Source organism: Nothobranchius furzeri, chromosome 14 (genome assembly GCF_043380555.1).
Source record: "Nothobranchius furzeri strain GRZ-AD chromosome 14, NfurGRZ-RIMD1, whole genome shotgun sequence".
In the NCBI taxonomy this organism is placed as follows: Eukaryota; Metazoa; Chordata; class Actinopteri; order Cyprinodontiformes; family Nothobranchiidae; genus Nothobranchius; species Nothobranchius furzeri.
Window position 1 is genome coordinate 43,504,052 of NC_091754.1, and position 13,215 is coordinate 43,517,266.

The following is a 13,215-nucleotide window of genomic DNA, read 5'->3' on the forward strand; positions in this document are numbered from 1 at the left end:
CGTACCTGCTGGTGGACACCAGAGGTTCGGGAAGCCGTCAGGCTGAAGAAGGAGGCCTACAGGGCGTGGCTGGTCTGTGAGTCTCCGGAGGCAGCAGACAGGTACCGGATAGCCAAGCGGGGTGCAGCAGTGACATTTGCCGAGGCAAAATCTCGGGCGTGGGAGGAGTTTGGTGAGGCCATGGAGAAAGACTATCGATCGGCTCCAAAGAGGTTCTGGCAAACTGTCCGGCGCCTCAGGAGAGGAAGGCAGCAACTCGCTCACACTGTTTACAGTGGGGATGGGGAGCTGCTGACGTCAACTGGGGCAATAGTCAGACGGTGGAAGGAATACGTTGAGGAGCTCCTCAACCCCACCTATGTGCATTCCGAGGAGGAACCAGAGCCGGGAGACCTGGGGATGGACTGTCCAATCTCAGGGGCAGAAGTTGCTGAGGTAGTCAAACAACTACACAGCGGGCGGCAGTTCGTCCTGGGTATCTCAAGGCTATAGATGTTGTAGGGCTGTCATGGTTGACACGTCGCTGCGACATTGCGTGGTCATTGGGGCAGTTCCTGTGGAGTGGCAGACCGGGGTGGTGGTCCCCATCTTTCAGATGGGTGACCTTAGGGTGTGTTCCAACTAGGGCTGCAACTAACGATTATTTTCATAATCGATTAATCTGTCGATTATTTTTTCGATTAATCGATTAATCGGTTTGTTATTGTTTAGCTATTTAACCTATACAAGTGATGGATGCATTTCAGTTAAGAACAAAAAAACATAAGAGAATTGTGCAGTTGACTGCAATCTATTTTATTGCACATGAACACAGTCAGCAGTATAAAATGAGCTAAACAGTGCAAAATATCAGTCCAGAATAATTTTTAGCATTAGCTGGAAGCCTGCTCCTTCCACCATGGATAGTGGCCTCATGTCTTTTACCAGCATGTTTAGAATAGAGTTTGTAAGTGGTATGAATTGCTGGGGGGTGAGTGTCTTCTTCCCCATGTAGTTGTCCATCGTTGCTTGTTTTTTTCTGCATAAGAAACACAAATAGACTGAAATAAGTACACATATAAAATAAAGCAGCACACACACTACAACACTAAATCAATATTATATTATTTGAATTAATTAACAATATACAGTGATCATTTATTTTGAGGGTTACGTTCTACAAAATAGCCCACAACAGGAGATATTCAGAAAAAAAGTAAAACATTTTTACTATTAAAAAGCTCTAAGTAAGAAGCTCATGAGGTTTTTACTTTGAGTCGGGAGTGTTTAAATTAGCCAGAGAAATGTGAAAAATGTTTATTTTGTGTAATACTGTTTAAGAAACATGATAAAAATGTGTTGTGAGGCGTTTTACAGCGTTAGATAGTAAAACAGCCTTTTAATAGTAAAAAAATGACTTTTTCTGAATTTCTCCTGTATTTAAAAATTGAAAGTGTACAACTATGCCGCGTTATATTCACCTGGACACAGCTTGTCTGTATATTTTTCTCCGCGGAGTTGTCCTTTTTTGAATGAGGAACATAGTTATGGGTTTGTGCCGTTTTTCTCTTAACGAGAACATTCTTATAAACAGACGTGCTAAATTTGGCAAGCGCATGATACACAACACGGAGGAGATTCACGATTGCATCTAGTCAATCAGAAGTAGAACACCGCAGACTGACGCGGCAAAAAAACATGTTTAACATCCACTATAACGAACTCAGCTAAAACACTAAGTCCAGCTTGTTTATTTTCTGTTACTTACCGGGCTGGCTCTTCCAAATGACGGCTCACTTGACCGCGGTGCTCTTCCTCTGCTGCATCAGCCCCCACATGCTTTCGTCTCAAATGTGCTCCCATACTCGTGAGGTTTTTGTCCGGGGTTTCTCTTCAGTTTTGTCGCTTCTATTTTTCTTCCGTATTTCCTCTTGTTCCGCCATCTCTCACAGCAAGATGAGCGTCAGTAACGTGATACGTCATGAAAACCGAGGGCACCCATTGGCTCATTTCTTCTTCTACGGCTCCACTGGTAGATCAGTGGCTCATTATTGCCACACACTGGCGGCAAATTTAACAGCTTGTAACCGATGTCAGATTGTGGTAAAAAATAGACTTTATGCGGTAAAATATGATTATTAAACAACTAATCGATGACTAAAAAAGTTGTTAACTATTTTAATAATCGATTATAATCGATTAAATTGATTAGTTGTTTCAGCTCTAGTTCCAACTATAGGGGGATCACACTCCTCAGCCTCCCTGGAAAGGTCTACTCCAAGATACTGGAGAGAAGGGTCCGATCGATAGTTGAATCTCAGATTGAGGAGGAGCAATGTGGTTTTCGTCCTGGCCGTGGAACTGTGGACATGCTCTATACCCTTGCAAGGGTGATGGAGGGGGCATGGGAGTTTGCCCAACCATTCCACGTGTTTTGTGGTTTTAGAGAAGGCTTATGACCGTGTCCCCAGAGGTACCCTGTGGGGGAAGCTCCAGGAGTATGGGGTGGGTGGCTTTCTGTTAAGGGCTATTCAGTCCCTTTACCAGAGGAGCGTGAGTTTGGTCCGCATAGCTGGTAGTAAGTCGGACCTGTTCCCGGTGAGGGTTGGTCTCCACCAGGGCTGCCCTTTGTCACCGGTTCTGTTCATTACCTTTATGGACAGAATTTCTAGGCGCAGCCGTGGTGTGGAGTGTGTCGAGTTTGGTGGCAGGAGAATCTCGTCTCTGCTTTTTGCGGATGATGTGGTCCTCCTAGCTTCATCCTGCTCTGACCTTCAGCTCTTGCTGCGAAGTGGGGGCTGAAGCACGTCTCTTAAAGCTCCGCCAGCGTGAACGCTCTGTGTGCGCCTATGCGTCAGAGTTTCGAACCATCGCGCCCAAACTACAGTGGGATGACTCTGCCCTTCGAGCTGTCTTCTTGGAGGGGTTGGCGCCCTACATCCGAGACGAAATGGCGGGAAGAGAACTGCCCCAGACCCTGGATGAGGTTGCCGACCTGGCGTTGCGCATCGACCAGCGGGTTCTGGTTCGACCCAGGTCATCCACTCGCCCATTCAGAGCGCCCGGACCTCTTCCTCGTTCACCAATGCCAGCTTCCGGACCCACTTCTACTGAGGAGCCTCTGCAGCTTGGCCACCTTCCCCCGGAGGAGAGACGGTGATGGTGGCGCGAGGGTCTCTGTGCCTATTGTGGCTCTCCCGACCGCCGGCGCCTGGACTGCCCATTATGGCAGGGAAACGGAGGAACCCACTGAGTATCGGGGTAGCTCAGCCCGGGTCACCCTCTACCTCTACCTCTTCCCATCGACTCCTCCTTCCTGTCACCCTCCTACATGACGAGACCTCACATCAGGTACATGCTCTGGTGGACTCGGGGGCCGCCGACAACTTCATGGATGTGGATCTGGCTAAACACCTACAGATCCCCCCGACTCCCCTGGAACGAGTTTTTCCGGTGACATCAGTGGACGGCAGACCTCTCCAGCCCTATCCTGTCGAAGACCGAACCCAGTCACTCCAGATGGTCCTCCAAGGCCACCGGGAAACCCTCCACTTTCTCATCATCTCCGCTCCCTCCTCTCCTCTAATCTTGGGGTTCCCCTGGCTACGTCTCCACGGCCCCCAGATTTCCTGGTCCCAGAACCGCCTTTTAGGCTGGGGGACCCAGTGCCAGGCACACCTCTCTCCTCCTCCGTCTATGGCAGACCACCCGGCTGGTGGTCTTGGTCCTCTACTGCCCAATCTGCCACTACCCTATCGAGACCTGGCCGCAGTCTTCGATAAGTGATGCGCCACCACACTGCCGCCTCACCGCCCATATGACATGGAGATCAGGATACAACCAGGTACTAGTCCTCCCCGTGGGCGCCTTTTCTCTCTCTCTCCCTCCGAATCCAGAGCTATGGAGGAGTATATCAACCAGGCCCTCCAGCAGGGTTTCATCCGACCCTCCTCTTCCCCGGGTGCTGCAGGTTTCTTCTTTGTAAAGAAAAAGGAAGGTGACCTTCGTCCCTAATTCCATGCTTTCGTTCTTCTTAAACACGGAAACAGTTTTGTTACCTGTTTTGTAGCTACAGTTTTGCCGACGGCTGCCGGCTTCTTCAGGCTGACGCTGATGATGGCGCGTCACTTCCTTCTCCGTTTATCTGCGGGCAGCAGAGGACGTTGTCGCCCTCTACTGCCCGCTCTCCCCTCTCCGACGATGCAGTCCCATGCGTGGTCCAGCGTGTAAACTCCGTCGTCCCTGTTCATGGTCCCACATCCACGTCTCCTTATCTCGATTGCTTCCTTGATCCATCTTTTGTATTTTTGTTGTTCAGTGGTTATGATCCGTGTGCTGTCCCAGTCCATTATATGGTTTTCTCTTAAGCAATGATCTGTTACGGCTGGCTTTTTTTTTTATTGTACTTTCTGCTTCTTCTTTTGCTGCTCTTGTGTGTTTTCGATTTGCCTCTTTCTCGCACTCCTTTCTGTGTTCTATTGTTCGTGTGTTGAGTTGGCGTCCGGTTTCTCCTATGTATGTTTTATTGCAGAGTTTGCATGAGATTTCTCAAATGACTCCACATTTTTGTCCAGCTGATATTTTGTCTTTTGGGTGCACTAGTCTGTTTCTAACTGTTGTGTATGGCTTTGTTGGTGTGTTTATTTTGTGTTTTTTCATTGTTGCTCTTATTTTTTCCGTTATGCCTCTGATGTATGGTAGGGTTATCACTGGTTTTGGTTCTTGTCTTTCTGGGTTTCTGGTTCTTTTTTTGGGTTGTTCTTTGCTTTCTGTTTTTGTTTGTCGTTTTCCTTTGTTTATTGCCCATGTCGGGTATCTGCAGGTCTTTAAAGCATGTTGTATGTGTTTGTCTTCTTGTTTACGGTCTCTCTCTTCTGTTATTATGTTTGCTCGGTGATATAATGTTCTGATTACTGACATTTTGTGTATGGTAGGGTGTTCTGATGTCCATAATAGATATTGGTCTGTGTGCGTTGGTTTCCTGTATGTGTTTATGTTTAGGGTCCCGTCGGTCTGTCTGGTGATTTTCATATCCATAAAAGCTATGCTGCCTTCTGTTTCGAACTCATAAGTGAATTTTATGTTGCCCGTGTCGTCAATGTTGTTTAAGTGTTGTGTTAGTGTTTCTGTTTGATCTTTTGGTATGATTTCCAGTATGTCATCCACGTAGCGTTTCCATAGTTTTATTTTGCAGTTTGCGGGGGCAGTGGCTATGGCTTTTTGTTCCAGGTCTTCCATGAAAAACTCGCACAAGGTGGCTGATAATGGGTTACCCATGGCGAAGCCTTCCAGTTGTTTGTATATTATGTTATTGTATGTGAAGAAAGTGGAGTTAGCTACCAGTCCTATCAGTTGTGCTATGTAATCTGCTGTGAGGTTTGTCCTTTTGTGTAAAGTCTTGTCCTGTCTGATCCTGTTAACTACTACAGGTGCTGGCCAGTAAATTAGAATATCATCAAAAGGTTGAAAATATTTCAGTAATTCCATTCAAAACGTGAAACTTGTACATTATATTCATGCAATGCACACAGACCAATGTATTTCCAATGTTCATTACATTTAAATTTGATATTCATAAGTGACAACTAATGAAAACTCCAAATTTGGTATCTCAAAAAATTAGAATATTCTGAAAAGGCTGAATATAGAAGACACCTGCTGCCACTCTAATCAGCTGATTTACTCAAAACACCTGCAAAGGCCTTTAAAAGGTCCCTCAGTCTTGTTTTGAAGGCACCACAATCATGGGGAAGACTTCTGACTTAACAGCTGTCCAAAAGACAATCATTGACACCTTGCACAAGGAGGGCAAGACACAAAAGGTGATTGCTAAAGAAGCTGGCTGTTCGCAGAGCTCTGTGTCCAAGCACATTAACAGACAGGCGAAGGGACGGAAAAAATGTGGTAGAAAAAAGTGTACAAGCTCTAGGGATAACCGCACCCTGCAGAGAATTGTGACGACAAACCCATTCAAAAATGTGGGGGAGATCCACAAAGAGTGGACTGCAGCTGGAGTCAGCGCTTCAAGAACCACCACGAGGAGACTCATGAAAGACATGGGATTCAGGTGTCGCATTCCGTGTGTCAAGCCACTCTTGAACATGAAACAGCGCAAGAAGCGTCTCGCCTGGGCCAAGGACAAAAAGGACTGGACTGATGCTGAGTGGTCCAAAGTTATGTTTTCTGATGAAAGCAAGTTCTGCATTTCCTTTGGAAATCAAGGACCCAGAGTCTGGAGGAAGAGCGGAGAAGCACAGAATCCACGTTGCATGAGGTCCAGTGTAAAGTTTCCACCGTCAGTGATGGTGTGGGGTGCCATGTCATCTGCCGGTGTTGGCCCACTCTGTTTCCTGAGGTCCAGGGTCAATGCAGCCGTCTACCAGGAAGTTTTAGAGCACTTCATGCTTCCTGCTGCTGACCAACTTTATGGGGATGCAGACTTCACCTTTCAACAGGACTTGGCACCTGCACACAGTGCCAAAACCACCAGCACCTGGTTCAAGGACCATGGTATCCCTGTCCTTGATTGGCCAGCAAACTCGCCTGACCTTAACCCCATAGAAAATCTATGGGGTATTGTGAAGCGGAGGATGCAATACGCTAGACCCAACAATGCAGAGGAGCTGAAGACGACTATCAGAGCAACCTGGGCTCTCATAACACCTGAGCAGTACCACAGACTGATCGAGTCCATGCCACGCCGCATTACTGCAGTTATTGAGGCAAAAGGAGCCCCGACTAAGTATTGAGTGCTATACATGCACATTCTTTTCATGTTCATTCTTTTCAGTTGGCCAACATTAGAGAAACAAACATTTTTTCATTGGCCTTTAGAATATTCTAATTTTCTGAGATACCAGATTTGATGTTTTCTTTGGTTGTCACCTATAAATATCAAAATTAAACGTAATAAACATCGGAAATACATTGGTCTGTGTGCATTGCATGAATATAATGTACAAGTTTCACGTTTTGAATGGAATTACTGAAATATTTTCAACCTTTTGATGATATTCTAATTTACTGGCCAGCACCTGTATGTCTATGTTTTTTTTGGGTTGGTTTTTTTGTGAAAAGAGATGTGACGTCATGTGAGATGAGTATGTCGTTGTCTTCTATTGTAATTTCATTGAGTTCTTTTGCCAGTTCTATGCTGTTTTTGCAGTGTTGGTCTGTATTTCCTAATAACGGGCTGATGATTCTGCTGTTATCTTTTGCCATGTTGTATGTTGGTGTACCTATGCTGTCAACTATTGGTCTAAGTGGGGTGTTTTGTTTATGTATTTTTGGTGTGTGTGTGTGTGTGTGTGTGTGTGTGTGTGTGTGTGTGTGTGTGTGTGTGTGTGTGTGTGTGTGACAGTGAAAACAAGGGTCACAAAATGTGACACTAAGTACTAGGAAGCAAGGGGAGGGGTTAATGTCTTTCAGTGTTGATGAACCTAAATAGCTATTTGAAACAATCGCACCGTGCAAAACAATAAACGTAAGTCAATTGCTTATGTGAGCTGTCATGGGAATGTAAGGAGAGGTATGGCTGAATGGTTTAGTCAAAGACAAATGTGTGAATGAAACCTTTTTACTTCTTAGATAAATGTACTGTGTGTGTGTGTGTGTGTGTGTGTGTGTGTGTGTGTGTGTGTGTGTGTGTGTGTGTCTTAGTTTCTTGTGTTTAACTATTCTGTACTTCATATCTGAGAGGTAAAATTACCGGACTAATGGTAAGACATTAAAGGTTTGATAAAGAAGGTTTGACCAGAAGTGATCAAATTGGCCTGTAGCTGCTGTCATTATGCTTTAATTCAAGTTTCCATAGTATCAAAACTGACTTCATCATATTCCCTCTGCTCACATCTTTTTTCACAGATGGTCTCTTTATGTTTAAATGTTACAACGTAACTTTCAGAAGTGTGTGTGTGTGTGTGTGTGTGTGTGTGTGTGTGTGTGTGTGTGTGTGTGTGTGTGTGTGCAAATCTGTTTACGACATGCATGTGTCTGCAGCGTCAGACTGATGTGGTTCTTCTCCCTGGTGAGGCTGGACAATAAATATCCTTCTTTTTCTTGCTTCTCTGCATTTGCAATACAATTTAGATGACACAACTTTCTCTGTGTTAAATTTAGGTGATGTGGCTGGGAGCGTTCCTTGTGATGAACTGTACGATCATATCTGAGATGTTAAATTACAGGGCTAATGGTAAGACATTAAAGGTTTGTGATAGCACATCCACACTTCCTTCTCCTCTTGCTTCATCATTTTCTTAGAGGCATTTCTTTGGCTTTTCACCATTCGGACACGATCAGAGCTTTTAAAGAGGAGATCAGGGTATGAAAGGGTTCCCAGAGTGTAATCCTTTGCCCCGCAGTTCCCAGGCTGTGGGAACTGCGGGGCTAACACAAAAGGATTACACTCAGTCATTTTCTTAAGTATGAAAGGGAGGGGCTGTGGGAACTGCCGGGCTAACACAAAAGGAAACTTCACGCGCCATTACACCCATTAGGCTAAGGAAGGGGGGCCAAGGCCATCTGGTCATTGAACAATACACCTGTCCATTTGATTTATGCTAGGGAAGGGGGGGGGGGGCAAGGTCATGGGGTCAAAGAACAATAGACCTGTCAATTTGATTGATGCTAGGGAAGGGGGCGCAAGGTCATGGGGTCAAAGAACAATAGGCCTGAAAGGTCAAGAGGTCAAAGAACAATAGACCTGTCAAAATGTTTGACGAAAGGTGGTACCTTATATCTTCTCACAGGTGCTCATATGGTGCTCTCAAAAGTATGGACTTAGGCATGTTCAACACATGTCTTAAGGCTGGCGTTGCCACTAAATGCACTATGATTTATTATCATGTGATTGTTTAGTTAAACAATGGTGATTGTATATTTCTTCAAGTTGACGCGGCGGTAGCTTGCTCCTGTTGTATTGTTGTGTGTCCGATTTTTTTTCTATTCTTTCTCTTTCTGCAGGTCTAGAAGCAGACTCTTGTTCATTATTGTTTATTTTTGTGGATCCCGGCTCCACAAAAGTCACACCTTTGCCAAACACAGAAAGACAAAGCAAGTACAACAAGAAACAATACTGTCTATATTGTAAAATGGCCATTGCTAAATTGGCAAGACACCTTGAATCTGCCCACGGTAATGTACCGGATGTTGCAAGGGCCTTCGGTTATAATAAAAGATACCGCAAAAGAAGAGATTTGTTGTGCTCTATTAAGAAGAGGGGAAACTTCAACCATAATGCTACTGTGGTAAACTCTGGTGTTGGAGAAATGGTTGCTTTTCGAAGACCCACTACTGCAACAGGATCTGAGGACTTCTGTCATTGCAAATTTTGTCAAGGACTATATGCAATAAATTCCCTTTGGAGGCATGTGAGAAGGTGCCCTCAGAGGTTTAATGAGGAAGCTCCCTCTGGGCAAAGACGGATGCATCTGGAATTACCGAATCCTGATTAAGTTCATGAAGCTGTATGGAAGATTGCTTGAGAAATGACAGGATGACATTTCCTTGGTAGTAACGAGTGAAAGAGACATTCGTAGCCTTGGTGAGTCACTGTATAATGGCAGGAAACCAAATGAGAGAAGGAATGATTACATACACGTAAAAATGAGAGAGATTGCAAGGTTATTGATAACCACCAGAGCTATAACACCTTTGAAGAGCACAGAAGACCTTGTTATGCCGAGTAACTTTCCCCATGTCATACAAGCAGTCAGAGCTGTTGCTGGTTATGAGCTGGAGAGCAACTCATATAAAACCCCATCCTTGGCTTTGAAATTGGGACACAGTTTGGCAAAAGTTGCAAGCATTGTGCAGTGTAAAGCCATCATTGCAAATCGCTATGATGTTGCAGAGTCAGCCAAGCAGTTTGCCACTTTGTATGAAAAAAAAGTGGTCAGAGTCAATTTCAGCTGCTGCATTTGGTACACATCAACAAGCCAAATGGAATAAACCACAGATTTTGCCATGTACACAGGATGTGTCACTGCTGCACAAGTTTCTTGCTACTAAGTCTGCAATGTACATGAAGGACCTTAAGGAAAACCCCAACAGCACAACCTTTGGAAATCTTGCTCAAGTGACTTTGATGCAGGTAGTGCTATTTAACAGAAAAAGAAAGGAGAAGTTTCAAAAATGGAGCTCCAGGTTTTTACATCCCGGAATCGCACAGAGTTGAATCCTGACATTATGATCGGCCTAACTGAGTTTGAAAGGAAACTTGCAAAGCACTTTGACAGAGGTGAGATTCGTGGTAAAAGGTCAAGAATGGTACCTGTGCTTCTCACACCTGACATGATCGCTGTAATGGAGCTCCTCACAAAAGCCAGAAGTTAGTGTCAAGTCCGCACAGAGAATGTGTACTTGTTTGCACACCCAGGTGTCCTTTCCCATTACAGAGGCTCTGACTGCTTTCGCAAGTATTCAAATAAATGTGGTGCAAAGTTTATGTTTATGTTTATGTGCTTAGCAGACGCTTTTACCCAAAGCGACTTACAATTTTTTTTTTTTTTTTTTTTTTTACCTATAGGGCATGTTGTGATCTGTGGGGGAAACCGGAGTACCCGGAGAAAACCCACGCATGCATGGGGAGAACATGCAACTCCACGCAGAAAGGCCAGTTTTGAACCTGCGACCTTCGTGCTGTGAGGCAACAGTGCTAACCACTGCGCCACCATGCAGCCCAGAGAACCTTACCTCAACAAGATTGCGGAAACAAGTTCCTACTTTGTCCACAGTACTAAATCTAAAAGAAGATGAAATGGATCAATTAGCCACCTTTCTTGGACACGACATCCGTGTCCATCAAGAATTCTACCGGCTTCCAGAGAGTACCCTGCAGCTTGCAAAAGTTAGTAAACTGTTGATTGCAGTGGAGAAAGGAAAACTGTCTGACCTGCAGGGGAAAGGTTTGGATGACATTGCAATCAATCCTGATGGTGAATTCTTTTTTTTAACATAGTTAGCTTTTAATATAACATTTGTGAATGTTCAGCAGATTCTAACATAAATATTTTGTCTTGACTATTTTCCCCAAAAAGATTACCAACAAGTGATGATGATTCCAGATGAGAAACCATCACTGACCCTCAACAACACAAAGGTATCTTGACTTGCCCAGTTTGTGATAATATCTTTAAGTTATGAGACTGGAGACAGTTAATAGGTTCCTGATAGTCATGTTAGATGGGCTTAAGGGACAGCAGTATATAAAATAGACAGAATGGTAGACACCATTCATTAATATGGTACTAAAAGATCTGGATACATTGAAGTCTGGCAAAATGCATAAATAAGCAATACAAAGGCAAATATTAAATATAAGGATTAGGAGGTCCACTTCTGTGAGATTAGGCACACAAGTTGAGAGGTAGTGCATGCAAGTAATGTGTTCCTAGGGAGATGCCTGAGTATTGATGAGTATTATTAGTAGATTATGTTCACATGTAAAATATTCATATCAAATGTAAAATTACACACTGCCCAATGCTGACTTTGCCTACAATGCAAACAAAAAAGCAAACAAACCTATTGCATGCATTACTTCTCATATTTCACTTACTTTTCAAAGGCTCAAGAACCAAGAAATCTGGAAACCAAAGCCACACACTTTACTCAACTTCCCTGGACAATATGGAGGGCACTTCTGCCTCAACCACCCTGGACAGCAAAAACATCAGCAACACTGCACCAAGAAAGGGTAAAGGCACCCGTATACAAAATGTTTTAAGTGAATATACTTGTTATCAATAGACATGTTTATTCTTTTCAGGCATGACACTATTAAGAGCTTTTATCATAATCTGTTTCTCCTTCTTTGATTCCCAGCAGAACACAGCACTTCAAATGGTTCATCCCAAGCATCCTTAAAGGAGCATTAAGCAATATCTTTTCACTGCTAGGTGTGCTGTTGTGCACTGCCTGTAAACCAAACCAAAGTTTACGGCTGGAGATCAACACAGAGAGAGGGAGTGTGACTTCATGCTGTACTCCCGATGAAATTACATCTCTAATTCTTCACATAGCCGTTCTGTGATGAATTGTGCTTATTGCTCCTTTAAAGTGCTCCAGTAGAAACTAAGGTTTGAGAACATTTTGTATTCACATTATAAACTAGAATATTTTCTCTCTTATCTTACATTCGCATTATGATTATTATTTTTTTGTTTCCATTTATGACAGCTGGGAAGGCGAGGTGCAAGTGGACAGATGCATCTGGCCCGCGGGCCTTGTATCTGACACATGTGCCGTAAAGTATTACATCCACAACAGGATCATAACATTGAAACAAAATGCAAGTTCAGGAATGCTGCATCAGTTAAAATTAACTTTATTTTCATTTTATTTTATTTTTTTACATTTTTGACTTTGTTGGGTTACTAATGACTAAGTTACTCAGTCCTTTCTCCTGGTTTTTGCCATCATAAGTTCATACGGTTTTCAGTTTAAATAAGCAAAGGAGACAATTTGTTACTCTCACAGTTATTTCAGTATTGCAGGTCTCTGCATTGCGTTGTTCTTACTCATAAATCTATTTATGGGTGCATTTTGTAATAAAAAAAATTAGAGAGGCAGATAATGTTCCATGTTTTCATTCACATAAACATTCACTGCAAAATGAATTAATGCAATATAATATTAAGATTAACCCTAACCCTATACAGCTCAGATTTACTGTGTTGTATTAAAACTTGAATGTCTGATATTTCTGTCAGAAGTTACCCGACTGGTCATCGTTACTAGTGTACATCTATGCCTATTATATTGTCATTTCAAAAACCTTTAACAAGAGCCAAGCTGAAAATACAGACGCTAGCCTTAGCGGGTCCTTATAAGTCATGTATACTTGAAAATTGTGTGTGTGTCTATTCAATTCAATTCAAGTTTATTTATAAAGCGCCAAATCATGACAAGAGTCGTCTCAAGGCACTTCACATAATAAAAATTCCAATTCAGGTCAGTTCATTAAGCCAATCAGAAACAATTTTTCCTATATAAGGAACCCAGCAAATTGCATCAAATCACTGACTGGTGTCAGTGACTATACAGCAATCCTCATACCAAGCAAGCATAAAGCAACAGTGGAGAGGAAAACTCCTTTTTAACAGGCTTCACAATTCACCTAAACATGAAATATCAGTGTGTGACCTTATGGTACTCATAAGTCACAAACCTGACAGTGTCCTCACAAGTAGCATTAAATTCAGGTTTGACCAAAATGTCGCCCTAGCCAAAATCTCA

At 43.4% G+C, this 13,215-nt stretch overlaps 1 long non-coding RNA gene across 1 annotated transcript; it reads right to left on the reverse strand.

Moving 5' to 3' along the window:
* Window positions 1-777: 777 nt before the first annotated feature.
* Window positions 778-1,945, reverse strand: LOC139062767 (uncharacterized). Its single transcript, XR_011516314.1, has 2 exons — window positions 1,748-1,945; window positions 778-1,018 (listed from the first exon to the last, which is right to left on the reverse strand). It is a non-coding gene; the product is annotated as an uncharacterized lncRNA (long non-coding RNA).
* Between the last annotated feature and the right edge of the window lie 11,270 nt (window positions 1,946-13,215).